Source organism: Myotis yumanensis, unplaced genomic scaffold, assembly GCF_028538775.1.
Source record: "Myotis yumanensis isolate MYYU_CA2020_CCGP unplaced genomic scaffold, mMyoYum1.0.hap1 SCAF_7, whole genome shotgun sequence".
Lineage (NCBI taxonomy): Eukaryota > Metazoa > Chordata > Mammalia > Chiroptera > Vespertilionidae > Myotis > Myotis yumanensis.
In genome coordinates, this window is record NW_027223758.1 from 8,848,040 (window position 1) to 8,875,856 (window position 27,817).

The 27,817-nt window shown below is 42.4% G+C and overlaps 1 pseudogene; it reads left to right on the forward strand.

Annotated features, from left to right (window-relative positions):
- The first annotated feature begins 1,633 nt into the window (after positions 1–1,633).
- LOC139014343 (phosphatidylethanolamine-binding protein 1 pseudogene) overlaps positions 1,634–27,817 on the forward strand; it is a 75,876-nt pseudogene continuing 49,692 nt past the window's right edge.

Below are 27,817 nucleotides of genomic sequence, written 5' to 3' on the forward strand. Positions count from 1 at the left end.
CCTCTGGGTGACCACTCTGGTCCTGGCTACTGGTCTTGGCACTTCCTGGTCCCCAGTTCCTTTCTGGTCCTGCCTGCAGCCTTGGTCCCCCTACCTGGCCTCAGATGGCCCCCTTGGCTCCTGGGGGCTCTGTCCTCCCCTCCTAACCTGGAGATCTCAAGGAAGGTTATGGCTTCTCAGAGACTCCTCGACAGCCCTATCACTCATGTTCACACAGGGAAGGGGTGCATGTGGCAAAAGCAGCTGTATAAATGCGGGTGCAGGAGCAAGTCCTCCGGGGTCACTTGGACAATTTGCTGATGACGCAGATCAGGGCCACATTTTCATCCTTGAGGCGCTGGTTGTCAGCTCGGAGATTGGACAGGCCCTTCAGCTCCTCTTCCAGCTCAGCGGCCTTGCACTCCAGGGCCCTGCACTCAAATCTCGCCTGCACTGGCCCACCTCTCTGCAAAGTGCTCTTGCCTCTGCATGGTGCACTCCAGCTCCACCTTGAGCTGCTCCAGCCGCAGCATGGTCTGGGTCAGGGCCTCACGAAATCTTTCATTCTCAATGTGCAGCTTTTCGTAGAGTTTCCTGAAGCTCCCCCAGGCTCTTCTAATTTTGGCTGGGGTTTGGGGTTTAGGTCCTGCTGCCTCTGGAGGGGAAGAGCTGGATTCTGGGCTGATGTCCACTGGCTTCACCTTCTCACCCTTCACAGGCCCTCTCCTCTCATTGCCAACTCTGCGGTGCTCCCTGGAGGCCTGTGGTCCCTGTCCCTGCCCCTCAGGCACCTCTACTCTCTGGGCAGGGCCATCAGAATTCTTAACCCCAGGGACTCGGGGCTGCCAGGAAGGGTCCAGGCTCTGAGCACCCTGCTCTCCATGTGGATGGGAGAGTCTGATCAGGGGAAGGCCTGCAGGGGGGAGGGGCTGCAAGGTTGGCTGCTGGCCCCCTGATCAGGCAGTGTGCTGCTACAGTGGGCATCATAGCGACTGGCCCAATCAGGGCCATGTTCTGCCTGCTCACCACTCCCCAGTCCCAACATGGCCTCCACTGCCCGGCTATCAGGCCTTTGGGATCACCAGCTCAGGGCGCCTGCTTTCCCACAGGCCTCAGGGGCTCAGGCCTGTGGGAAAGCAGGCGCTGGTGATTTCACCTGCATGAGTGTTCGCCAACCATCAGCTGATGGAAAGCACTGCCCGCTTGGGGCCGCTCAAACCTGAACGGGCAGGTCGGGGGCACTGCCGCCACTGCTATTGCCACTGCCTCTGCTGCTGCTGGGGCTTGAGGCACTGACTGAGGCTGCCAGGCATGCCCCTGACCTGCCCGCCCCAGTTGGGTAGCACATGGGATGCGCCAGCGGGCAGATCACTGCTGCCGCCTGGCCGGTAGCACAGCGGATACCCGGGTGGGTACCCGATAGCTGCGGCCCCACCGCCAGCCCCAGGACCCGGCAGGAGGCCCGGATGAGGGTGGAGCAGGTGCGGAACACCCTGGTCGCACCTGCCAGCCCCAGGTCCCCCGCGGGAGGCCCGGATGAGGGTGGAGAGGGTTCGGTCCACCCGCCAGCTCCAGGACCCCCGAGGGAGGTCCGCATGAGGGTGGAGCGGGTTCGGTCCCACCCGCCAGCCCTGGGTCCCCGCGGGAGGCCCGGATGAGGTCGGAGCGGGTGCAGAACATCGCGGTCCCACCCGCAGGCCCGGGTCCCCCGCAGGAGGCCCGGATGAGGGTGGAGCGGGTTCGGTCCCACCCGCCAGCCCCGGGTCCCCCGCGGGAGGCCCGGATGAGGGTGGAGCAGGTTCGGTCCCACCCTCCAGCCCGGGGTTCCCTGGGGGAGGCCCGGGTGAGGGCAGGGACTTCTGCCGCCAGCCCTGGATGGAGGGGAGCTGGCGGTTGGCACTGTCTGCCCGCCCCCAGTATGCAAATTAGCCGCCATCTTGGCTGGTGGTTAATTTGCATATCTATCTAATTAGCCAATGGGAAGGGTAGCGGTTGTACGCCAATTACCATGTTTCTCTTTTATTAGTGTAGATATTTGCTTGTTAGCTGGTTTTTATTTGAGTCTCAGGCTATCAGCTCCAGGAACCACTGGCTTTGTCTGTTTTGTTCCTTGATGAGTCCATAGTGCCTGAAACATAGCTGATACCCAATAAATATCTCTTAAACAAGTGAGTGAGTGAATAAATGAATGCAGTTTTATGATAGGGGCCTGGACACAGTGCTATGAGAACACTGAGGGGCTCATTTTCATGTAAGTCCTCCTTTAAGACCATGAAAGAAACTACAAAACCTAGAGTATAGAGACTATATCTTTTTAAATCTACCCTAATGGAGAAGCATCTCTCTCTGAAATGTTCTGACAACAGACATATATCTGGTTCCTTATTTAATTAGAAGATGAGCTATGGTATTAAAGTTTCGGGCCACCTTCTTCTTTGATACTACATTGGTCTTTTCATCTCTCTCAAACCTCTTGCATTTTAATTCATCTTCCAAGAGAGAGGATTAAACTTCCAGCTCTGACATGGGCACAGGTCTTTGGACTTTAGAATAAACCCTTTGGTTCCTGAGGTTCACAGCATAACATAGAGTCCACATGGGGGTGGGAGAGGTGTGACTTCTAGCTACAGTTTTCCTCCTGAGACTTCAACTGTCTCCTCTCTCATTGAGATATGAGTCATGAAAGATGGCCCCTATGGCATTTAGGACGAATTTAAAATCTGAATGCACGCACATTACTTTACAAGCTCTGCTGCCTTACACCTCCCGACAGAGCTCATTTCCCTAACATTAAAATTTAATACTAGCATTTCTGCTCTTTTCAATTTGCTGTTTAAAAATGTAAGCATTCATACAGTCAGACTCTCTTTAAACAATCCTTTCCAGTCTCAAAGTACTTTACATGAACCTTAGAACTTCTTTTTTCCTTTAGAATATTGAGGTCACTGGTGCATTTAAATTTTGTCAGCAAGAATAAAAATGAGCCCAGCTGGTGTGGCTCAGTGGTTGAGTGTCGACCTATGAACCAGGAGGTCATGGTTTGATTCCCAGTCAGGGCACATGCCTGGTTGCGGGCTCAGGCCCAAGTGTGGGGCTTGTATGAGGCAGCCAATCAGTGATTCTCTCTCATCATTGGTGTTCCTATCTCTCTCCTCTCCCTTCCCCTGTGAAATCAATAAAAATGTATATATTTTAAAAAGAATAAAAATGCAAGGACCTTGTAATGATTTTCAATGTAAGACACATACTCAGTTGAGTTGTATGAACCTTTTCTGGGGGCATGGGGGGGAACATCAATAGGAGATGGTGAGGATAAGCCAATTACTCAACAATGTTCTTTGCCACAGCCTGACAGTTCTAGTAGAATCATAGTCTAATTATTCTACTAGAGAGCCCACTGAAGCAAACGCTGGGGATGAGCCATCTTTGATAGCAAAGGTCTTCCCATCTCTGTCTCCAGTGATGGACATTTTTGTGTGGGTTGGTTCCTTTTTACTGCTCATCATCCATTCCCTGTTCTTTAGTAATAGCCTATTTTTTGTCTGTTGAAAAGAAACCCTCCTTAATTTAGTCCACACAGTTGTGTAGGATTGAATCTACTGACTTGACTCCAGCAGTAACCATATGACTAAACCAGGGGTGGGGAACCTTTTTTCTGCCAAGGGCCATTTGGGTATTTATAACATCATTTGAGGACCATACAAAATTTTCAACTTAAATATTAGCCTGCTATGTCTGGTCAAACACTTAATTAACTCACCCCTAATGCCTTGGTTCAGGAATGTACACAAGCCGGATTGGTAAGACACAGCCTTCAGATTTTGATGAAATTATTATAAAAATAAATTCTCTTTATAATGGTGTTGCTATTCTACCAGGATGTATATTTAGAACTGCTGGAGGCCATTTTGTTACAACAAATCAAGAACCTGACTAAAGCCAAAACAGAAGAAAGCAAAGAGGAGAGATACAGAGAGACCCCTATTGACGAAGTCTGAGCACCTGAATTTAGCCACGCCTAAAGATTACTCTGAACTTTTCTGTTACAACAGCCAATAAATTATTACTGAAGACAGTTTGAGTCACATTTTTTATTTTTGGAACTGCCAGCATATGGAAAAAAATAAACATGCTTTTCTGATTATCATTGGCCCAAATTTGAGAATCCAGGAACAGGCCAGGCAATTCTCACATTAAGTGCTTGCTCTAAACAAAGATTTTCATGGTGTGCATCCGGAGCCAGGGGATTTCCCAGGAAGATCCATTAAGAACTGAATCTTTGTAGAAAATTCTGATCTTATAAGAAAGATCTAAAAAGATGTCCATTTTCCTTCTGTTTGACATTCTTAGTAGGCTTTCAAAAGAGAAATATAAGTCTAGAAGTAGTAGTTTTCAGTGGATCCAGTCCATATTCAATTCTATTTCTTTTCTTTGCATCTTTTGGCCAAAGTTCTGTTGCAGGTTCAAGTCGAGTTTGCCTGAAGACCAGGTTGGACTGTCGATTTAGCACACAGATCGGAGGGCCCACTTTTTGCCGGTCAGGCCAAGGTACTCTGTGGCAAATGGAATCAGATTGCTTTGCACAAAATCATCTGGATCTCCATTGTGGGCAAGGTACAGAGTCTGTGAGGGTGAAAATAAATCCAGAAGCTCCTCTCTCCTTAAATCGCCCACATTCTTGGGACAAAGAGGAAAAGGGAAGAAAAAAATCCATCTACAAATGACAAATGATCAACACTGCTTGCTTGCTAAGTGAAGCTGACTAATTAATCTATTACCTCTGAAATGACTTCAAGGTGCTACAGAATGAGCTTGCCTATATTTCACACTTGCTAGGACATGAGGCAATAAATTCTAAGCATGCTTCATTGCCCTGTAATAAGTTCTTCACATCATCTGCACTCTAGTTGATTACCGATCAAATCATCAGGTGACCATGATCGAGACTAGAAGCACATTTTTTCCCCCAAAGCATATGCACTGCAAAATGTTTTCATAGCAGGAAGATTCAAGGAAATGCACAGCTGGATGTTCCTGAACTCTGATTTCAGTCGAATAGCAACATTTGACTTATTCAATCACAGCACCTTATTTGCAACCTGTGTAATTTGCATGTGCTTATTTCTAAGGAAGCCAAGAACATTCATGTTTTTAAACTTCATTTATCTCCATAATTTCTCAGGGTGGAGAATAGACAGGATTCATTGGCAAACCTGACCCAAACCATCCTGATTTGCAAATGAAGACCGCGAAGCAATAAAGTTGAATTCATTGGCCCCAGGGCACTCACACACCAAATCTAAATTATCAAGACTATATTGATTTTCTCCCTCACCATTGGGTCTCAAAGACCCTGAAGTAGAAAATGAAGCTAATCCTATTGGTTATAGGGGCCATTCCCAAGCAACCCCTTTTCCTTCATGCCCCATGTCAGCACTTTGCTCAGAGATTTCTCAACAGTGCAGCCCAATACAACACACAGGATTTCTCAGTATCCATATGCCTTCATCTGTGCTACCCCTGGAGGTTGAGAGACGAACATAAGGGGATTCCTGACCTCCAGAAACTCTTAATTTTATGGGAGAGTCAGAGAGTTAAAGGTGTACTAAAGGTGTGCTAAAAGTTTTGGTACTATCTCAAAAATTATTTCTTCTTCATTTATCAAATAAACAAAAATAACAACAAAATAAATAAGAAGCTAGCAACCCCCATCTATTCCTCTAATTCTAAAGCCTAAAGCAATACTTGGAACAAAATTGGTATGAAACTATCCCCGCCATTTTTTTATGCTTGCGCAAATTTGTACAAACCTATGTAGGCCTTTTGTTCATTTTCTAAATGGAACCACACAACATTATATACACTGCAACTTTCTTTTTGTTGTTGTTGTTTAATAATATAACAGCTATCCCTTTAAGTATATATGGGGAAATACAACTTTTCAAACAACTGTATAATATTCTATTTACAGACATACCATACTTTATATTGATAGACATTTGTGTATGTGTGTTTTGCTTCCAGTGTTTTTTCTCCTCTTTTCTCCATCACCTCCTCATGTCCTCCTCATCTTTTTCTGATGGTGCGACAAATGCATTCATACTTACGTTTCCACTGAAATTTTCCCACTACTATAGAAAAGATTCACAAAAGTGGGATTTCCAGGGCAAGAGTATACTTTCCATTTTAATATTAGTGTAGTCAATTGCAACTTCATCTGAAGTCTTTTGTACTTTCATGAAAATGGTCACATTGTAATCAACTGATTTGAATGTCTCCTGTCATTAAATGACTAGAAGCCCAGTGCAAAAATTCGTGCACCAGTGGGGTCCCTCAACCTGGCCTGTAGGATTGGGCTGAAACTGGCTCTCTGACATTCCCCAAGGGGTCCCAGATTGCGAGAGGGTGCAGGCCAGACTGAGGGACCCCACCAGTGCATAATTGGTGCTGGGGAGGGACACCGGAGGTTGGCCAGCAGGGGGTGGAGGGACTGCAGGAGGGCTCCAGGGCATGTCCGGCCCATCTCACTCAGTCTCAATCAGCCTGTCCCCAGCAGCAAGCTAACCTACTGGTTGGAGTATCTGCCCCCTGGTGGTCAGTGCACGTCATAGTGAGCAGTTGAGCGGCCTTAGCATATCATTAGCATATTATTCTTTGATTGGTTGAATGGATGACTGGGCAACTGGACACTTAGCATATTAGGCTTTTATTATATAAGATTTTTATGATAATAGGGGCCTGTTGTAATAGTCTTGTGATTTTTAAAATTATGTTTAATATGCTAGCAAATGCATCAGCACTTAACTACGGCCCAGATGCTATTCTAAAGCTTTATTTCCATCAACTCGCCTGACCTTACAACAACCTACCTGCCATTAATGTCTCCAGTTTACAGTGGCAGAGGCTAAGTAATTTGCTGACAGTTACAGAGTTCAAAGGTAAAGGAGCCAGGGTTTGATGGTGAGGAGTCTGGTTGAGCCCACGTGCCCTCCACTGTGTTACACAGCCTTTCAGTAAGCAAAGAAAGGGCCTAGGATCCAGAGGCAGACAACCTTTGGTACAACTACTGACTCTGCTACTTACTAGTCTCATAGTCTTGATAAATCACTATTATTTTCAAGTCTCAGTTTTCTCATCTTTATTTTTTTTATAATTCTTTTATTTTATTTTATTTTTATTTATTTTTTTTATTCTTTTAAAAAATATTATAGTAAGTATTACAAAGGGTATTACATATGTGTCCTCTCCCCCCCCCCCCCCCCGGCCCTTGACAATCCCCTGCCCTCCCTTACCCCCCAGTGTCTTATGTCCATTAGTAATGCTTATATGCATGCATACAAGTCCTTCGGTTGATCTCTTACTCCCCTCCCTTCTGCCCCCCAACCCTCTCTGGCCTTCCCACTGCAGTTTGGAAATCAGTTTGAGGCAGCTCTGCCTCTGTATCTATTATTGTTCAAAAGTTTGTAATGGTCTTTATTATCCATGAATGAGTGAGATCATGTGGTATTTTTCCTGCATTGACTGGCTTGTTTCACTTAGCATAATGCTCTCCAGTTCCATCCATGCTGTTGCAAATGGTAAGAGTTCCTTCTTTTTTGCAGCAGCATAGTATTCCATCGTGTAGATGTACCACCGTTTTCTAATCCATTCATCTACTGATGGGCACTTAGGCTGTTTCCAGATCTTAGCTATGGTGAATTGTGCTGCTATGAACATATGGGTGCACATATCCTTTCTGATTGGTGTTTCTGGTTTCTTGGGATATATTCCTAGAAGTGGGATCACAGGATCAAATGGGAGTTCCATTTCCAGTTATGTGAGGAAACTCCATACTGTCTTCCATAGTGGCTGCACCAGTCTGCATTGCCACCAGCAGTGCACAAGTGTTCCTTTTTCTCCACATCCTCTCCAGCACTTGTCGTTTGTTGATTTGTTGATGATAGCCAGTCTGACAGGTGTGAGATGGTACCTCATTGTTGTTTTGATTTGCATCTCTCGGATGATTAGTGACTTTGAGCATGTTTTCATATGTCTCTTGGCTTTCTGAATGTCCTCTTTTGAAAGGTGTCTATTTAGATCCTTTGCCCATTTTTTGATTGGATTGTTTATCTTCTTTTTGTTAAGTTGTATGAGTTCCCTATAAATTTTGGAGATTAGGCCCTTATCAGATATGACGTTGGCAAATATGTTTTCCCACACAGTGGGTTTTCTTGTTGTTTTGTTGATGGTTTCTTTTGCTGTGCAGAAGCTTTTTATTTTGATGTAGTCCCATTTGTTCATTTTCTCTTTAGTTTCAACTGCCCTAGGAGCTGTATCAGTGAAGAAATTGCTTTGGCATATGTCTGAGATTTTGTTGCCTTTGTATTCTTCTAGAGTTTTTATGGTTTCCTGTCGTACATTTAAAGTCCTTTATCCATTTTGAGTTTATTCTTGTGTATGGTGTAAGTTGGTGGTCTAGTTTCATTTTCTTGCATATATCTGTCCAATTTTCCCAAAACCATTTATTGAAGAGACTATCTTGGCTCCATTGTATGTTCTTGCCTCCTTTGTCAAATATTAATTGAGCATATTGGTTCGGGCTAATTTCTGGACTCTCTATTCTATTCCACTGGTCTATATGTCTGTTCTTGTGCCAGTACCAGGCAGTTTTGAGAACAGTGGCTTTGTAATACAGCTTGATATCTGGCATTGAGATCCCACCTACTTTGTTCTTTCTCAGGATCGCTGCAGCTATTCGGGGTCTTTTTTTATTCCAGATGAATTTTTGGAGAGTTGGTTCTAGATCTTTGAAGTAGGCCATTGGTATTTTAATGGGAAGTGCGTTGGATTTATAGATTGCTTTGGGTAGTATGGATTTTAATGATGTTGATTCTGCCAATCCAAGAACACGGTATGCTCTTCCATCTCTTTATGTCTTCCTCTATCTCTTTTTTCAACGTCCTGTAGTTTTCTGAGCAGAGGTCTTTTACCTCTTTAGTTAAGTTTATTCCTAGGTATATTAATTTTTTTGGTGCGATGGTAAATGGGATTGTTTTTCTAATCTCTCTTTCTGAAAGTTCACTATTGGTGTATAGAAACGCCTCAGATTTCTTGGGGTTAATTTTGTATCCTGCTACATTGCCAAATTCATGTATTAAGTCTAGTAGTTTTTTGATGGAGTCTCTAGGGTTTTGTATGTATAATATCATGTCTCCTGCAAATAAGGACAGTTTTACTTCCTCTTTTCCAATTTGGATGCCTTTTATTTCTTCTTCTTGCCTAATTGCAATGGCTAATACTTCCAGGACTATGTTGAACAGGAGTGGTGAGAGTGGGCATCCCTGTCTTGTTCCTGTTCTTAGGGGAAATGGTGTTAGTTTTTGTCCGAGTATGATGTTGGCTGTGGGCCTGTCACATATGGCTTTTATTATGTTGAGGTATGATCCTTCTATTCCCACCTTGCTGAGAATTTTTATCAAAAATGGGTGTTGGATTTTGTCGAATGCTTTTTCTGCATCAATTGATATGACCATGTAGTTTTTTTCTTTCAATTTGTTTATGTGATGTATTACGGTTATTGATTTACGGATGTTGTACCATCCTTGCATTCCTGGGATAAATCCTACTTGGTCATGGTGTATGATCCTTCTGATGTACTGCTGGATCCGATTTGCTAAGATTTTGTTGAGGATTTTGGCATCTATGTTCATGAGGGATATTGGCCTGTAATTCTCTTTCATTGTGATGTCTTTACCTGGTTTTGGTATTAGGGTGATGCTGGCTTCATAGAATGAGCTTGGAAGTGTTCCTTCCTCTTGAATTTTTTGTAGTAGTTTGAGGGGGATAGGTTTTAGTTCTTCCTTGAAAGTTTGGTAAAACTCCCCTGAGAAGCCGTCTGGTCCTGGGCTTTTGTTTGCTGGGAGCTTTTTGATGACTGCTTCAATTTCTTCCATAGTTATTGGCCTATTGAGATTTTTAGATTCTTCCTGATTGAGTTTTGGAATGTTGTATTTTTCTAGGAATTTGTCCATTTCCTCCAGGTTGTCTAGTTTGTTGGAGTAGAGTTGTCTGTAGTATTGTTTAACAATCATTTGTATTTCTGTGGGGTCTGTTGTTATTTCGCCTCTATCGTTTCTGATTTGGTTTATTTGGGACCTCTCTCTTTGCTTCTTGGTGAGCCTGGCTAGAGGTTTGTCAATCTTGTTTATCCTTTCAAAGAACTAGCTCTTGGTTTCATTGATTTTCTGTATTGTTTTTTTGGTCTCTATGTCATTTATTTCTGCTCTAATCTTTATTATCTCCTTCCTTCTGCTCACTCTGGGGTTTTCTTGTTGCTCTCTTTCTAATTCTTTGAGTTGAAGAGTTAGATGATTTACTACCATTTTTTCTTATTTTTTGAGATAGGCTTGCAGAGCTATAAACTTCCCTCTCAGGACTGCTTTCATTGTGTCCCATAGGTTTTGGATTGTTGTGTTTTCATTGTCATTAGTGTCCAGGATGTTTTTAATTTCTTCTTTGATGTCATTGGTAATCCAATCAATATTTAATAACATGCTATTCAGCTTCCAAGTGTTTGAGTATTTTGGGTTGTTTTTATTGTAGTTTATTTCTAACATTATGCCATCGTGGTCTGAGAAGCTTTTTATGATTTCAATCTTCTTGAATTTGTGGAGACTTTGCTTGTGACCCAATATGTGGTCTATTTTTGAATATGTCCCATGAGCACCTGAGAGGAATGTATATTCCATGGCTTTGGGGTGAAGTGTTCTGAAGATGTCAATTAAGTCCATCTGATCTAGTGAGTCATTTAGGATTGCTGTTTCTTTGCTGATTGTTTGTCTAGCGGACTTATCCAATGATGTCAGTGGTGTATTAAAGTCCCCTACTATGATTATATTGTTGTCGATCTCTCCTTTGATATCTTCCAGGAGTTTTTTTTATGAATTTGGGTGCTCCTGCATTGGGTGCATATATGTTTACCAGGGTTATATCTTCTTGTTGTATTGATCCCTTTAATATTATGAAGTGGCCTTCCTTATCTTTTGTTATGGCCTTCACTTTGAGATGTATTTTGTCCGATATAAGTATTGCTACCCCAGCTTTCTTTTCCTTTCCATTTGCATGAAAGATATTTTTCCATCCCTTCACTTTCAGTCTGTGTGAGTCCCTTCTAATGAGGTGGGTCTCTTGTAGACAGCAGATGTATGGGTCATGTTTTTTTATCCATTCAGCCACTCGATGTCTTTTGGTTGGAGCATTTAGTCCATTTACATTTAAAGTTATTATTGAAAGGTACTTGTTTGTAGCCATTTCTTTTTTTGTGTGTGGCTGTTTTCTTTCTGAGCTTGTTATTTCTTCTTTTTACACCAGTCCCTTTAGCATTTCTTGCATGGCTGGCTTGGTGGTGATAAACTCCCTTAGCCTTTTTTTGTCTGTGAAGCTTCTTATCTCCCCTTCAATTTTGAATGATAGCCTTGCTGGATAGAGTATTCTTGGATTCAGTCCTTTACTTTGCATCACTTTGTAGATTTCCGTCCATTCTTTTCTGGCCTGATGTGTTTCTGTTGAGAAATCATTTGATAATCTAATGGGAGATCCCTTGTATGTAACTTTCCGTCTCTCTCTTGCAGCCTGTAAGATTCTCTCTTTGTCCTGAACATTTGCCATGGTAATTATGATGTGTCTTGGTGTGGGTCTTTTCGGGTTCACCTTGTTTGGGACTCTCTGGGCTTGTGTGACTTTTTTCTCCCCCATCTCAGGGAAGTTTTCTGATATTATTTCTTCGTATAGGTTTTCTAATCCATGTTCATCTTTCTGTTGTTCTGGCACTCCTATTATTCATATGTTGTTTCGTTTCATGTTGTCTCAAAGCTCCCTTAGGCTCTGCTCCTGTCTTTTAATTTTTTTCTCCAATTGCAGTACAGTTTGAGTGTGTTTTGCTTCCTTGTCTTCTAATTCACTAATTTGGTCCTCCGCTTCTCCCAGTCTACTGTTGATACTTTCAATGGTGTTTTTTATTGCAGCTATGTCACTCTTCATTTCTTCTTGGGACTTACTTAAGTTGTTGATTTTTTCATCTGTTTCTTCTAGCTTCTTGCATAAGTAGTTGATTTTTTCATCTGTTTCTTCTTGCTTCTTGCACATCTGGTGCATGTACTCTAGGACCCTTATTCTGAATTCTTTTTCAGTCATGTTGCATATCTCTGTCTCACTTAGCTGCTTTTCTGGTGAGTCCTCCTTCTCTTTCCTTTGGGGGTTTCTTTGTCTACCCATGTTTGATCTCACTGACATATCTAGTTGTTGAGTCGTTCAGTGCTGCTCCCTGGGTGGCAGTGGCTGCTCCCTGGGTGGCAGTGGCTCCTCGGGCTGTGGTTGCTCCTTGGGCGGTTGTGGTAGCAGCAGCTCCTCCATTGATAGCAGGGCCTCTGGTGGGTGCTGTTCACAGCTGTGGTGGCTCTTCTGGCTGGTGGAGGGAGGCTTCACACACAGCAACTGTTCCCCAGACAGAGCGTGTGGTGATCAGGAGGCCGCTGTTGCTTGAATCTGCTTTCCGTGGAGGGAAGCAGGTCTCCTCTGAGTTCATGTAGTCGTGCTGCTTGAGAGCCGTTGCCTCCGGGTTAGTAGCTGATCTCTGGATGCGGATAACAGCTACTCAAGATGGCGCGGTCTCGCGGCTGAGCTGGCGCCCAGGGGGAAGTTTCAGCCTCAATCTCTAACCATCCCCATTTTCTAGGAGTTCTCTGTCTTTCCTGGCTGCAGACTGTCTCTCAGCTGAATCTCCTCTGCTTGTTCGGGCTGTATGTTACCCATTTCAGCTGCTCGCCCTTATCTGCTCCGGGACAAAGCACCAACACGTCCGTCTAAGCCTCTGCCATTTTCTCAGTTTTCTCATCTTTAAAATGAGTCTAATATCAACCTCTTGGAAGGACTGCCATGAGAACCGAATGAGGTCATGTTTGTAGAGTGACTAATAGCTCGCTAGCTCTATTTTCTCTTATCCTCCTCTTTCCCTTTCCTTTCCTTCATCATTTCTTTTTATTCTTTCTTTGTATCTCTAGCTCTTTGTTCAGTGTCTGGTCTGCAATATTGAAAAAAAAAAGATGTTATTGCTCTTCTTTCTTTTTCTTGTTCACATCTGCTCTCAACCTGCCACTTTGTCACCTAGAAGGCCTTCAACAATTGAAGGTTGAATTTAGCCAACTTTAATCTAGAATTCAAATCAGTTGGAAAAATTAAATACATTTTTATGTGTGTAGAGATAGAGAGAGGGGCCCATGCCCCAATCCTGGAGAATTTATTTAGATAATTTTGTCTGAGCATCAGGACCTTTAAAAATTCCCAGGTGGTTCACACATAGTTGGAATCAAGAACTATTGATCTGATAGGAAAGTCTGTACTCTTGACCATTTTGATGTGTCAGTGGCTCCTACACTTGAGGCATATCCAAATTACTCACCTGAAGGGCTTATTAGGACAGAGTTTCTGCTTCAGGAAATCTGGAGAGGGACCCCAGACTTTGCATTTATAACAAGTTCCTAAGTGAGGCTTCTGTTGCCAGTCAGGGGACAGTATTTGGGGAACCACTGTGCTATATTCCCAGTAAGAGAGAAGGATGCCTCACCTTGCAGGGATTCTGTGATAGAACCTCAAGTTGGATATGAGCCTAGTCTATGCTCCCATAGCACCTAATGTGCATTTAGCTTCTGTTTCCATCATCATATTAGCATCCTTGTCTGCTTCCCCAACTAGACCGAACTCTTCCCTCATATTGAAACCATGAGTATTTCATTCCTGGAACACTCCAAGGTTAGCCTAGCTTACTGGCACACAGTAGGCACTCAGAAAACATTGAATGGATAGGAGATTTCTTCCGGGAGGTAGGAGAAGTCAAGGAAGGTCTTCAATCATCATCAACTGTTACTTCACTTGCAACGCACTGAGCTTCCTGAGCTCAATTAGAGAGGCTCATGCAGTGAAGAGACTAAAAATACCTGGCGCTACATCACACCTGTCCAAGTGCTGGTTGTCCTAAAACAAAGGCATAGACAGCCACCTCTGGCTGGCATTTTCCTCTGATGAAAATCAATTTCACTTCCCACAACAGCAATATTCAATTACTCCATAATCCTTGTTCCCCCCACCCACCTCATTTTAATTTAGCAGGTGTTTAATAGCACATAATTATATCTTACTACTGTTCAGGATAAGGAAATTAGGAATCTAATTTGCATTTTAGGAATAATTTGGAAACATGAAAGCTAATTATCTAAGATCAGATTTGGCCACATGGAATAAACTGGTATCATTTGACACTGAACTCTGGAATTTATCTGAATAAATCAAAGATTTGGGTGTGAACTCATTTGTCAATTGATTGTTTTGAGGTAATATTCTTAATAGGGACACTTTTTCCTTTGCCTGCCCATTCTATTCCCGTCTCCTTATAGGGATCCTCTCTTTCCATTTGTATGTAGTGTTGATAATAGGATAATCCTAGGTGTTATCTCTTTCTATGAAAGCTAATGTGGGAAAAGTACTTTCTTTTCTTAGCATGGGAAAGGGAGTTGGTTGTGAATAAACCCCCAACATCAGGTGCTCCTTCCCAGGGTTTTAATTTTAACAACTAATAAAAGGAGAGAAGAAAATGTTTCTGGCATCTTGAACCAGGTTGTTCCAGATAGAAGATGATTGCTAACCTCCGTGAATCCTTTGTTCTGGGTATTCCCAAGTCTGGCGTACCAATTTCCCTTTAATTATGTTAGTCTTCCGGCTCTATGGTCCCATACTGTTCTAATAAATTTGCTTTGGTCTATATTTGCCATATTTGGTTTCTGTTGCTTGCAACCTTAAAACTTCTGCACAGATTGGCTCCAGCACAAATAACTCTTTTTTATTGTTTCCTACTCAAGTTCATTTGTTGTCATTAGCTGGGACTTTGTTTTCAACTCACATTTAAATGAAATATTTTCAGTTCTTTCATAGCTTTTTCCTTTTAAATAAAAGCCCCCACTTAAATTTTAGGGGATTTATTTTCTTCATTAGTTACACTACTGCTTACAAGCTGTAAGTATTATATTTAAACCTTGTGGCCCATACTATGTTTTAATAAGAACAGCTTTGTCCTTAGGGAAATTGCTCTTTTCTTCAGAGTTGTAAAACATATCCTGTGTTCTATGAGAAATACAGTTCTTATTTCTAGAAAGCAAATTCCATGGAAAAATAGCTGTCATCAGAATTTAGCAGCGTCTGACACATACTCAAGTTATTGTTTTGGGGCTGAATATTATTTCAAATAAGTATATTTGAAGGGATGTTAAAACTCAGTGAAACCAACCCATTCCTTATCCCTTTAGAAAGTGAGGTTAGGAGTTTGTTGATTTGCTTGTTACAGATGCCCAAAGCCAACCCCATAACCAACCCATGTTGAGTTCTGACATATTTGGAGACTACACACGTCATTTAAAACCATAGGGATTAAGGTCCCTCAAATTTATAATAGGGATCATAACATCCATCTCCTTTAAGGCACAAAGGTTTAGCAGAGCCAATCACATAAGTGCTAAATAAATAAGACCATTATCCATTATCATTGCTGCAATTAAGGTTTTAATCTGTTTCCTTAGTGCACTGAAGCATTTTTCCAAGTGAGAATTTAGTAACTATTTTATGATTGATGTCTTCATTAAATATTCATCTTAGAGATGTCGGCAGTTCTCAGTATTATGAAAGGGCTGCATACCTGGGAAAATCAAAGCACACTTGGCCATTTCAAAATAGTACAACCTGCTGAGTTACTTTAAAAGATCATATTTAAAGACACAAAGATGGCACTGGCTACTGATCAAACTTAAGACTAGGTAGAGATTAAAAAATATATATCATCTGCTTGATATGAAATCAAATAGATCAGTTCAGGCATCAGCAAAGTATGGCCCTTGGATCAATCTGATCTTGCACCTGTTTTTGTAAATAAAGCTTTATTGGAACAGCACCTAGGGTCTTCCTTGACATGCCATGTATGGTTGCTTCCCCGTGGCAATGGGAAAGTAGAGTTGTTAGGACAGAAACCATGCGGGACTGCGGAGTCTGGCTCTTTCCTGAAAAGTTTGCTGATGTATTGATTTAATGAAATGGCAATAGCTACAAAATTCAATTTCTGTGAAATACTTCAAGCCCTGGTTTAAAATAGTACCTTTGCCCTGGGTCCGCCTTCTGCCCTTCACACAGCATCCACACGTGTTCACTCTTGCCTATAGTTAATGTCATCTGACTCACGTGTACCTGTACAGGTCGGCTTCTTTAGTTGCAGGTACCTGTATCATGATGGTGGGAGGAAAATAAGTCGATTTGCAGACAGGAATAAGTGGAGAATGCCTTTGGGTCTGGGGTGCTTCTCTAGGAGGAAATGTAGGTCAACATCATTATATCCATATAAAACAACATGCCAGGGTGGCCAAAGCCAGGTCTCAGAAGGACCGGGCAAGTCAGTAAACTCACCTCAGGCTATGTGTGTTTCAAGGAACTGTGGCTAGTGCACAACCCTTGCAAGCACAGGCCACTCATGGAGGAATTGCTCAGATGCTCATCACCAGGGTATGACGTGGAAAGGGACTCTTCCCTGCTTTCAGGTGGTGACTTCTGGGTGGGGAGGAAAAGACCTCTGAGGCTAGCAACATGGAAAGAAGAGTTTTAACAGGAGGAACAGTACCTGGAGTGACAAAGGAAAGGCCACATGCCCGAAGTGAGAACAGGGGACACCTGTAAGTCAATACACTAAAAATTAATTCACCAAATACCCAATTTTCTGAATGGGCAACCTGCTCCAAAGTAGGAGAAAAAGTTAAAAAATAATTTTAGTCACTTTCATGGTAATTATTTGGACCCAGAGCCTCGAGCAGGAGGAAGGCTTCCTCCTGCCTGCCTGTGGGAGTGGCAGTGTCCAGAGAGGAGTGGGGGGTGAGCTCCCAGGCAGTCCTATTGGCCTGTCGGTTAATCTGTAGGTGTGGCCATGGTGATCACAGGGAAGGCAAATCTAGAGTCTGCCCCTCATGTTTACGAGGGTTGAACTGGAGTGCCATTATGAAGCAGGCACACCAGGGTAGGAGGTGCCCACTGCCTAAGAGCTCTAGTAGGCCCCCTTCTCACCCAAGTTCAATATCAACATACAGCCGGTGCTTCCATGTAATGAACATTGCCTATGCACCAGCCACTTACTGAATCTTTACAACAATCCCATGAGTTGGTGCTCTTAACACCCCATTTTACAGGTGAGGAGACTGAGGTTAGGTGGGTTAAATAATTGACCTAAGGTCACACAACTCTAAGAAGCACAGCAAAGCAATAATGCTGGTCTGACACCAGTGCCTGACCCCTGACCACGATGCTATACAACACCCAGCCTCCTTAAGAGTTTTTGTCAAAAGGGTATTAATAATCAATGAATGTCATAATCCTGGGATTGGCAAACTATGGGCCCTTGTCCAAATCTGGGTTACCACCTAACACAGCTCAGGAGCTAAGCATGGCTTTTACATTTTAAATTGTTTGGGGGGAAAATCAAAAGAAGAACATAGTATGTAAATTACATGCAATTGGAATTTAATTTCATTACCTGCAATTAACTTTCAATAAAGTTTTGTTGGAACACAGCCATCCTCATCTGTTTACTTACTGTGGGTGGCTGCTTTTCTGATACCTGGCAGATGTGAGGAGTTGAGGTAGAGACCGTGTGGCCAGCAAAGCCTAAAATATTCGCTCTGGCTCTTCATAGAGAGTGAGCCGAACCCTGCCCTCATCTGCCCTGTAGGTACAGTTAGTCCTCAAAGAGTCAGTGGGCTGTTTACAGCAGACATAACTTTGTGAAAAATAATGTCAGAAATCGTTAAATCAAAGAAACTGTCTTTTGTCTTTCTTAGACTAACAAAGGCTGTAAGAGCCATAGGTGCCTATTGTTTGAATCACAGCTAGAGTTCCATGCTCTCACTTTAGGTTTAAAAATATCACGAGCTTCCGTTCAAAGGCAAGCTAGACAGTAAGGCTATGAGTATGTGCAGCGGCTGCCTCTCTCGGAGATCTGCTGTGTGAGTAGAGGGCATGTTCCCACTCCCACTTCCTAAAAAACGCTATTAAATTTATTGGGGTGACATTGGTTAATAAAATTATATAGGTTACAAGTATATAATTCTATAGCACATCATCTGTGTATCGCATTGTGTGTTCACCAGCCAAAGTCAAGTGTCCTTCCATCACATATATTTAGCCCCCTTTACCCTTTTCTACCTCCCCCACCCCCTTTCCCTCTGGTAACCACCACACTGTTGTCTGTGTCCATGAGTTTTTGTTTGTTTGTTTGTTTGTTCATTTGTCACCTTCAGTTTTATACTCCACTTGAGTGAAATCATCCGGACTTTTTTCCGTCTGACTTATTTCACTTAGCATGATATTCTCAAGATCCATCCATGTTGTCAGAAATGGATCCTCTCTGATGGCTGAGATAGATGACTGGATAAAGAAGAGGTGGTATAGGCCAGCCAGTGTGACTCAGTGGTTGAGCACCCACCCATAAACCAGGAGGTCAGGGTTCAATTCCCAGGCAGGGCACATGCCTGGATTGTGGGCTTGATCCCCTGTAGGCAGTGTGCAGGAGGCAGCCAATCAGTGATTCTCATTATTGATGTTTCTATCTCTCTCTCCCTCTTCCTTCCTCTCTGACACCAATAGAATTATTTAAAAAAAAAAAAAAAAAAAAAGTAACTGGTTCCTTTGCTAACAACTTCCTAGTGTGAAGAAAATTAAAAAAAAAAAAAAGATGTGGTACATAAATACAATGGAATACTACTCACACTCTTGCTTATTGAAGTTTCCTCCAATAGTGCAATTAGGAGGAAAATTTAACAAACTGATACAATAATGAGAATGACTCACTATAGCAACAGCAACAACCACCAATGAGGCTGCTGGGTGCCATATTGGTATTTGCAACTGGTGAACATGAAAATATATCTTTAAAATAATCTGACAGAGTTACAGTTTTTATATTTTTTCATGTGTTTCCATGGAAAAAAAATGCTTAATCCCTAAAGTCTGAATCCATTAAGAAAGCTGTCCACCAGGAGAGCCTTACAGTAAAGGTTAGCATGCCTCATGGGTAGCATCCCTATGGTACTCCCTACTTCAGATTTCTTCTCCCCTCATGCTTATTAATGGACTTGCTGGCCCTATGTCTCATTACCTAGGATTCTGCTGACTAAATGGCCCCTGATAACTAAGCAAATGGGAGCTACAGTTTTAATGACTAGGAGTTGCTGTATTGCCTCTTCCCCAGGCTATCTCCCAGTTTAATTGGCATTATTTCAATAACCATGACTCCCCTTTATTCCTAGTGTGAACCTCTGAAAAGTTCTGCTTTTTTCTTTAAATTTGGCCCTGCATTTTTTAAAAATTTACTGCCAGTTATTAGTGTATTTTTTTATGTTATTCCTGTGAATAGGATCTTATGTTACACCATATTTTTTTAACTGGCAATTTTTAACACATGGAAAAGCTACTGATTTTTTGAAAATTTATTCCACTGCCATCTTTCTGAACTTATTGTAAATTCCTTTCTTTTTTCACTTGGCTTTTTAGTAAGAGAAAGAATGAATCTGAAAATAATTACAATTTTGTCTTTTATATTCTAATATTTATAAACTGTACTTCTTTTCCTTTTCCTATTATAAATGTGGATATCCTTAAAATTGGTTTTCATTCATTTTTTTTTTAGACTTGGACATGAATTTTATTTTTTATTTATTTATTTTTATTTTTAATTTTTTAAAAATTTTTTATTGATTAAGTTATTACATATGTGTCCTTATCCCCACATTACCCCCCATCCCCTCCACTCATACCCTCACCCCCCTGTTGTCTGTGTCCATTGGTTAGGCCTATATGCTTGCATATAAGTCCTTTGGTTGATCTCTCCCCCTTACTCCCACCCTCCCCTACCTTCCCTCTGAGGTTTGATGGTCTGATGGATGCTTCTCTATCTCTGGATCTGTTTTTGTTCATCAGTTTATGTTGTTCATTATATTCCACAAATGAGTGAGATCATGTGATATTTATCTTTCTCTGACTGGCTTATTTCACTTAGCATAATGCTTTCCAGTTCCATCCATGCTGTTGCAAATGGTAAGAACTCCTTATTTTTTACCACAGCATAGTATTCCATTGTGTAGATGAACCACAGTTTTTTAATCCACTCATCTGCTGATGAGCACTTAGGCTGTTTCCAAATCTTAGCTATGGTGAATTGTGCTGCTATGAACATAGGGGTGCATATATCCTTTCTGATTGGTGTTTCTAGTTTCTTGGGATATATTCCTAGAAGTGGGATCACTGGGTCAAATGGGAGCTCCATTTTTAGTTTTTTAAGGAAACTCCATACTGTTCTCCACAGTGGCTGCACCAGTCTGCATTCCCACCAGCGGTGCACGAGGGTTCCTTTTCTCCACATCCTCGCCAGGACTTGTCGTTTGTTGATTTGTTGATGATAGCCATTCTGACAGGTGTGAGATGGTACCGTTTTGATTTGCATCTCTCAGATGATTAGCGGTTTTCATTCTTTGAAGCCTAAATTTATAGACTTTGGTAGTGATCTGTGTTCTTTTTTTAGAAGTTAAGCCACATGCAAATAAATTAGTAAATTCTGATCTGCGAAGTTGTTTTGCTCCAGTCATTTTTCTGTATCTTTAACTTTTAAAGAAATGAGCATTTCTGATCTTATTTTACAGGATTATTAGGTAAACAAAATATAATTTATAAATGACCTAGTAATTTTACTGCTCTGTACTTACCCAAGAAAAAATGAAAACATATCCTATATAAAAAAGATGTAATATGCAAATGGTTGTTATGCCGTGAAGCGTAATGACCGACCATGTAACAACCGGGTCATGGATCAACAGAAGGGTGGAGCAGCGAGCTACAGCGGGCAGCGGAGAGCTGCAGGAGGGGGCAGGGCAGCAAGCTATGAGGGGGGTGTGGCGGGGAGGGCGGGGGGAGCTACAGGAGGGCGGCAGCGAGCTACTGGCGAGCTACTGGCACATGGATTCGTGCACAGGGCTACTAATATTCACATAAAGGCTTGTATCAATGTTCCCATCACAACTTTATTTATAATAATTCTAAATTGAAAACAATCTAAATATATATTGGTAGGAAAATAGATAAACCAATCCATATAACAGAACACTAATCAGCAATGAAAAAGAAACAAACTGATGTTACATGTAATCATATGTATGAATCTAAAAATACTTTTTTCTGTTGAGTAGTAAAATCCAGATACAAAAGCTCACATTGTGGGACCCCATTGACACAAAGTTCTAGAGCAGGCAAAACCCATCTCAGTGTGAGAAGTCAGGCAGACAGGGGTGGGAGGGCCGTGATTGGCAGGGAAGGGGGCACACGGGAACTTTATGAGATGATGGAACTAGTTCATATCTTGAGAAGTTGACAGGTCTGTGGGTTATATGAATGTATGTATTGAAATTTAAAGTGTGCATTTCATAATATGTATAGTTCATTAAAAAATAACACATGAAGTTCTATAAATATAGCACATACTTCTTCTGTGTTAGCTACTGCTATTAATTATGGTGCAGTCTCTTGCTAATATATGTATAATGCATACTATAAATGTTGTTATAATGTAGGGTGTCCCAAAAATGTATATACACACTTTAAATTATTATAAAGGCAGTGTTTATTAAAATACATTTCATTTTCAAAATTGAGCTATCAACTGTTAAAGTGTATATACATTTTTGGGGACACCCTGTATACCAAGTTAATTTAATCACATTTTAACCCTTTAAAATATGTGTTTGACTTTATATTACTGCTATTACCTAAGTTCACCAGTAGCCTACTAGCACATAGTTTTGCTCAGTTTTACCCACATTGAAGAAAACACCTACAATTAGATAAAAGACATATTAATAGCATATTGAATTGCAATCCACAAGATCAACAAAATCCTATTTATCTAGCTCATAACTGAATAATCTTTTTACAAAATCTTATCAGTTAACCTAATGGAAATAGGTATTTTTTCCATATTTTAGCATGAGTGTGACCTGGATTTTAGTGGTTTGTAGGATGAGGCCAGGTGGTCCAGAGGAAAGCTCCTTCATCAGTCAAGGGTGGCCGCCATGGGTACTTGGCAGGCTGCTTGAAGGTAGCATTTGTCATCCTGGACTGAAATAGTTAAAACTTATGTCATTGTGCCAGACAGCAAGCTGGGCACTTTATATGATTAATAATTCAAATACAAGTTCAAAAGACTAAAAATTCACTTAACAATTTAATCTTTCTTTGATGACTGAAAAGATACTTAAAGATATCATAACACAAACAGGCTCATCATTATGACCATCCGTTATTGACCAACTAAACATTTTGGTTTGGTTGAGTTCTGAGTAAGCAGATCTTTCTGGTATAGCAGATGTCTGTGTGCTTAAATAAAAGTACCTTTAATTGAGAAATTATGTACAGTGGAAAACATTCCCTATTGTAGACAGCACTTCGTGCTCTTTTCTGAGATTTCAGCAACACGAGGCAAGACTTCCACAAGATGATCAACATTCTAATGGTCAGAGGAATCCCTGGACATCACTCTGAGCCCTAATGAGCATGACTCTATCTGCTGCTGGCAACAGCAGGCGCCTAGATTTCTCACTCCCAGTTTCTGCAACAGTTTGAATTCCAGATGTTGGGGGCTGCTCAGCGGGATTCTGGCAGCTCCACACATTTCTTAACAGTTCCGCCTTCACTGCCTTGGGGGGAAGAGCTGGCAATTTGCAATGCCATCTTTTCAAAGAAAATATGAAGGAAAAATGACCTGTATATTTACTAAGCTGTTGGTTACAATTTTCATCATCTTTGCTCTGTTTTCAGGCCCATGAATCACTGGGGAGAGAAGAGAAGAAAGGGGCTGAATCCACAAAGCCCCAACAAAAATCTAGCGTTTGGTTTCCAGACTTCAAGCCATCAAAGGTGAGGCTACAGTATTGTGTTGCTCCCCGGAGAGGAAGCAGACAGAGTGAGGTTGTTTATCTGAGGAGCCACATGTCTACCGTAATGATGCTCGCTTCATCAGAGTGCTGGTCCGCTCTTCTTGTCAGAAATCCATCCCAATACAGAGCCGGGCTGGATGCATTAATAAAACCCCACCTTCTCCCCTCTCTCTACTTTACCCGGGATTGAAATGATAGATTCAAGTGTCTTCTCTTTCTAACAGTTTTGCTCAATACTAAGAAGCTGCTAGAAATGATCAAATATTATTATATCCAACCCCTAAATGTGAGGGGTCATTAAATAAACCTCCTTGGTTGGGATATGGCACAAAAGACTCATGAACTTGAAAGACAAGCTGGCTGGTTACAGATGTGGTTGACACTGAGTTAGTGAACCGAAGCTATGCCATTGGTTCAGATTTGGGGCTCTGGACCCGAGACCCTTGGTCATAGCCCAGCTCTGTCCCATTAGCTGTGTTAGCTAAACTGTAGCTTCTCTGTCTGTGGATTTAGAATACACCATGCCCACCTCACAGGAATTTCAGAAAGATTAAGGAAGTCCATGCCTGGGAAGTGCTTGCTTGCACAGAGCCTGGCCAAGAGTGAACGCTGAGTAAATTTTAGCCACTATTTCCAGAAAGTGAGCACATTGAATCTCCTCTCAGGGCTCCATGTGTGTGCACATGCACGCACATGTGCACACAAATGTCAATACTATTTTCCAAAGAAGAAGAAAACTCTGGGAACCCTGTTGAACATCTTGATGATGAGCAAGGTTGGGGGGATGGTGCATGTGGGTGTGAGGCTCCCAAGATATCACACAAAGGAAGAGCTGCTTCTGATTGTGAGAATCGGGGACAAATTGACAGTGGAGGTGACATTAAAACTGCCCATTATTAATAATCTATATGTATATATAAAAGGCTAATATGCAAAGTGTTCCCTCGGGAGTTCGACTGGGAGAATGGGAGTTTGATCACTCGCTATGGCATGTGCTGACCACCAGTGGCTGGTGCAGAAGGAAGGAAGGCCCCCGACTGGCAGCCGGAAGGCCCTGATTGACCCTGATCGCCGGCCAGGCCTAGGGACCTTACCCGTGTATGAATTTCGTGCACCAGGCCTCTAGTAATAAATGACAACAATCACTACGGGCTTACAATTGTGCCAGACAGAGTTCTGGGGGCTTTATATGAATCACCTTTTTTAAATCTCCAAGAACCTAATCCTTATCCCCAATTGAAGAGTAAAGGGAGGCACCTCTGCTCCAAGTGCTGGAGCCAGTGTGTGTGCGAGGCCACTGGCTTAGAGGCTGGATCCAGATTTACTAGGACCACAGCCTCCCTAAGGCAGCCCCACTCTGAAGGGCAAAGACCAGATTCTACCGATTCTAAATACACTTTTTGCTGACATTTTATATCTCAGAAATCAGGGTGCATCTTACACTCAATGACATGCCATCAGTTTCTTGGCAGCACCTTTTCTCTCCTGGTGGCACATAAGTAACAGACGTCAAAGGCGTCTCAGATTTGATGAAGTGTGATGACATTCGGGCAGGAAGCTAAGAAGGTGGGACACTCCAGGCAGACGAATCGGTGTGTTCACAAGCACAGAGGCAGGAGTTGGCATGCACTCCGGGCGCAGGAATGATGGAGGGGATTGGTGGGCACCGGTGAGAGGGAGGCCACAAATGCAGAACTGGCTACACAGGGCATCCTGACACGTGGTGGTGCTTCCCGGAAAGGAACTGTGGAAATGCATGGGGGATTTCTTGGTTGTCCTAGTGTGGGGTCCTAAGACATAGCTTAAGATGCAAATATCTTGCAAGGCATCCGATGGTCCTGCCCGAAGAACTGTCTCACCTTCAGCCTAACTTTCAGATGCCACTCACAAGCAAAAAACCTGCTTCCAATGAGCAGTGATTAAAACCTAATGTCCATTGAGTAGGAACACAATGTAGGATTCTTAATAGGCAAAGACTTTCACAATTAGGAAACCATTTTGTAAATCAAGAGAACCTGTGCTTCGTTTTGCCAGAACTTTACCAACTTTCCCTCTTTTACGAAATCCCATCCCTGACATCCATGCAGACCATGGTGTTTCAATTTCTGTCCACACACCTGCATCGGCCTGTACTGGAAGCTGCTGAATCCATGCTTCCATCTAGGGTAAGAGGGTCAAGAGATTTCATTGTTGCATCTAATGTAGTTAGGTTCAACCATTTATATTTTTAATGCATATTATTCTGCCATAACTTGCTTTTATTTTCCTTTTATTATAGTGATAGTATTATATCTATCTTACATTATATTTAGATTATATTATTTATGAATTTTATGCCATAATAATTACGGGGATTTTACAAATATTTCTTCAAAAAGCTGGGTCAGCTATGCGTGGTTGAAATCAAGCTTTGAATATTTGACAAAGGTTCAAATATAAGAGGCATGGGAAGGGATGAAAGGAATATTTGACAAATTCTGAAAAATACAGAAAAAATATTAGGATTAAAACAAGAATCATCCATAAGTTAATCATTCAGAAATAAGCACTATTTGATTTTTTTGTCCCTTTTTTCATATCCGCATATATTCTCTTTAAAAAAAAAAAAAGTTGGGATTGTATTGTCTTGGGAATTCTTTCCTACATGTTGACCCACATCACTATTTTTTAAACACCCATTTCACCCTGGCCAGTGTTGCTCAATGGTCAGAGCTTTAGCCCTCGCACTGAAGGGCCATGGGTTCAATTCCCGGTCAAGGGCACATACCTGGTTTGCAGGTGTGATCTCCAGCCCCAGTCAGGACGTGTGCAGGAGGCAACCAATTGATGTGTCTCTCTCATCTCTCTCTCTCTTTCTCACTTTCTCTTTTTCCACCCCCCTTTCTACTCTCTCTAAAAATTCAATGGAAAAAAATATCCTCAGATGAAGATTAACAAAACAAACAAACAAACAAAACAAAACGAAAAGACCAATTTCCATGGCTGCACAATAGTTCATCAAAGGTGATTGAGTCCCTCTACTTGTTTCAGGGTGCATTCAAAAGACCCGAATGCATAGCCTCCCACTATGTTTGTAAACAGTATACAACCGCAGTTTCAGTGATGAAAGAGGCCTCAGGATTCACCCGATGGATTCCGTATAACACAGAGGTGAAAGGAAAGGAGCAGAGAGAATCGTTGCAGAGCCCCTGAGCAGCACAGCAAGAACTAGCGTCCGGCCTCTTTACTCTCAGACTAATGCTGTCTTTGTAAGATTCTTAACCTGCCTTCCCTAGAGCTCCCTCTTGAATGAACTGACCCGGGATTGGTGTCTCCATATATGAAATCACTGGTTCTAACTATCGATTGAGCTCTCAGCACAAACCAAAGCTGGACTCTGGAGGCGTGCAGCTCAAGGCAGTGCTCTCTGCTCGGAGCAGAACAGACACAGAGAAACAACCATCTCTCATTCTCAGGGCCCCGCAGGCCACGGCAGGACTTCGTGGATGACACAGAAATGCTGCAGGATTTCAAAAACAGTTTTATTACCAGAAACATATGGGTGACCGAGAATGGCAGATCACTGTGAGCTCTAACAATGACGATAACAGCTTGACTTCGCTCATGATACGCGAACACAGGCTTGGGAATGACAGTGTACGTGTTCAGTATAACCCAACCCATTATGCAATGGATTCATCACAGAGAGTATCCTGGGGCATTAAATGTAAATACAGGACAGCTACTCAAAGTCCTTTCGGCAGATCTAATATAAGGCCTGTTCTGGAAATGGTGAGTGGAGGCTCTCAGTGAGGGACTAATACACAGCCCAAGCTGCATGTTGGGAGTCAGGCTGGGGGAAGAGGCAGGGGATGAGGCCAAGAGAGAAGGGCAACGAGTATTATCTCAGTCAGAAGGGAGACTGATGTCCCTGGTAAAGGAAACCAACCAACCAAGGAGACGTCTGGGGCACTGGTTGCAGATCAAGTCTCTACCGCCATCACATCTCCCTTAACGATAGCAAATGCTTCTAGCCAGTCGTCCTGCTCCCCTCCTTGCCCCACAGCAACACGCATGATCTTGTTAAAACCTAAGACATGAGCCTTGGAGTTGGGACAAAAGTAGAAGCGAGGTATATAGCTTCCAGGCCAGTGCGGTCCAGAGCCGGTGTGCCCCTCTCGCTGCCTCAGAAACCTCGGACACCCCAGGGTCAGGTGGAGGAAGCCTGCCTGAATGGCATTTGACTGGCATGTGAGTAACACATCAACCTGTACTGTGCCAAGTCCCTGAGATTTGGGATGGGGAGCGTTTGTTATTGCAGCATAACACAGCTCATCTTGACTGATACAGCTCTTATTTCAATACAGTCATGGAAAGCCTTGATGAAAACTATCCACCTTGTGACAGTGTCTCAGGTCCCACAAGGAAGGCTGAATTACTTTTCAATGTGTATTTTGTTCTGTGAGAAGTTAAATGCATGATGTACAATGTTGGAGGTGAATCCAATCACTATGCCTCCCCAAACACATGATTCCTCTTTGAAGGATAAGTGACTTTTATTTGCCTGTTTCATTAAACACCTTTTCCCTGAAGGAATTAAAAAGGGAATTCGAAGATGTAAGTCTGTGAGATCTTCACTTAGTCATTGACGAGTGCAGTTGGGACCATGATCAAACACATTAGCTCAGCTCTGCGGAGGGAGGAAATATCTCCCTGCAAAACAACACAGAACTTCCCACAAACCTTACGTGGGCCGGGCATGAACACCCCCGGGGGCTCTAAAATGCACTGAAAAATCTGTGTGGAGACATGCTGACACTTAG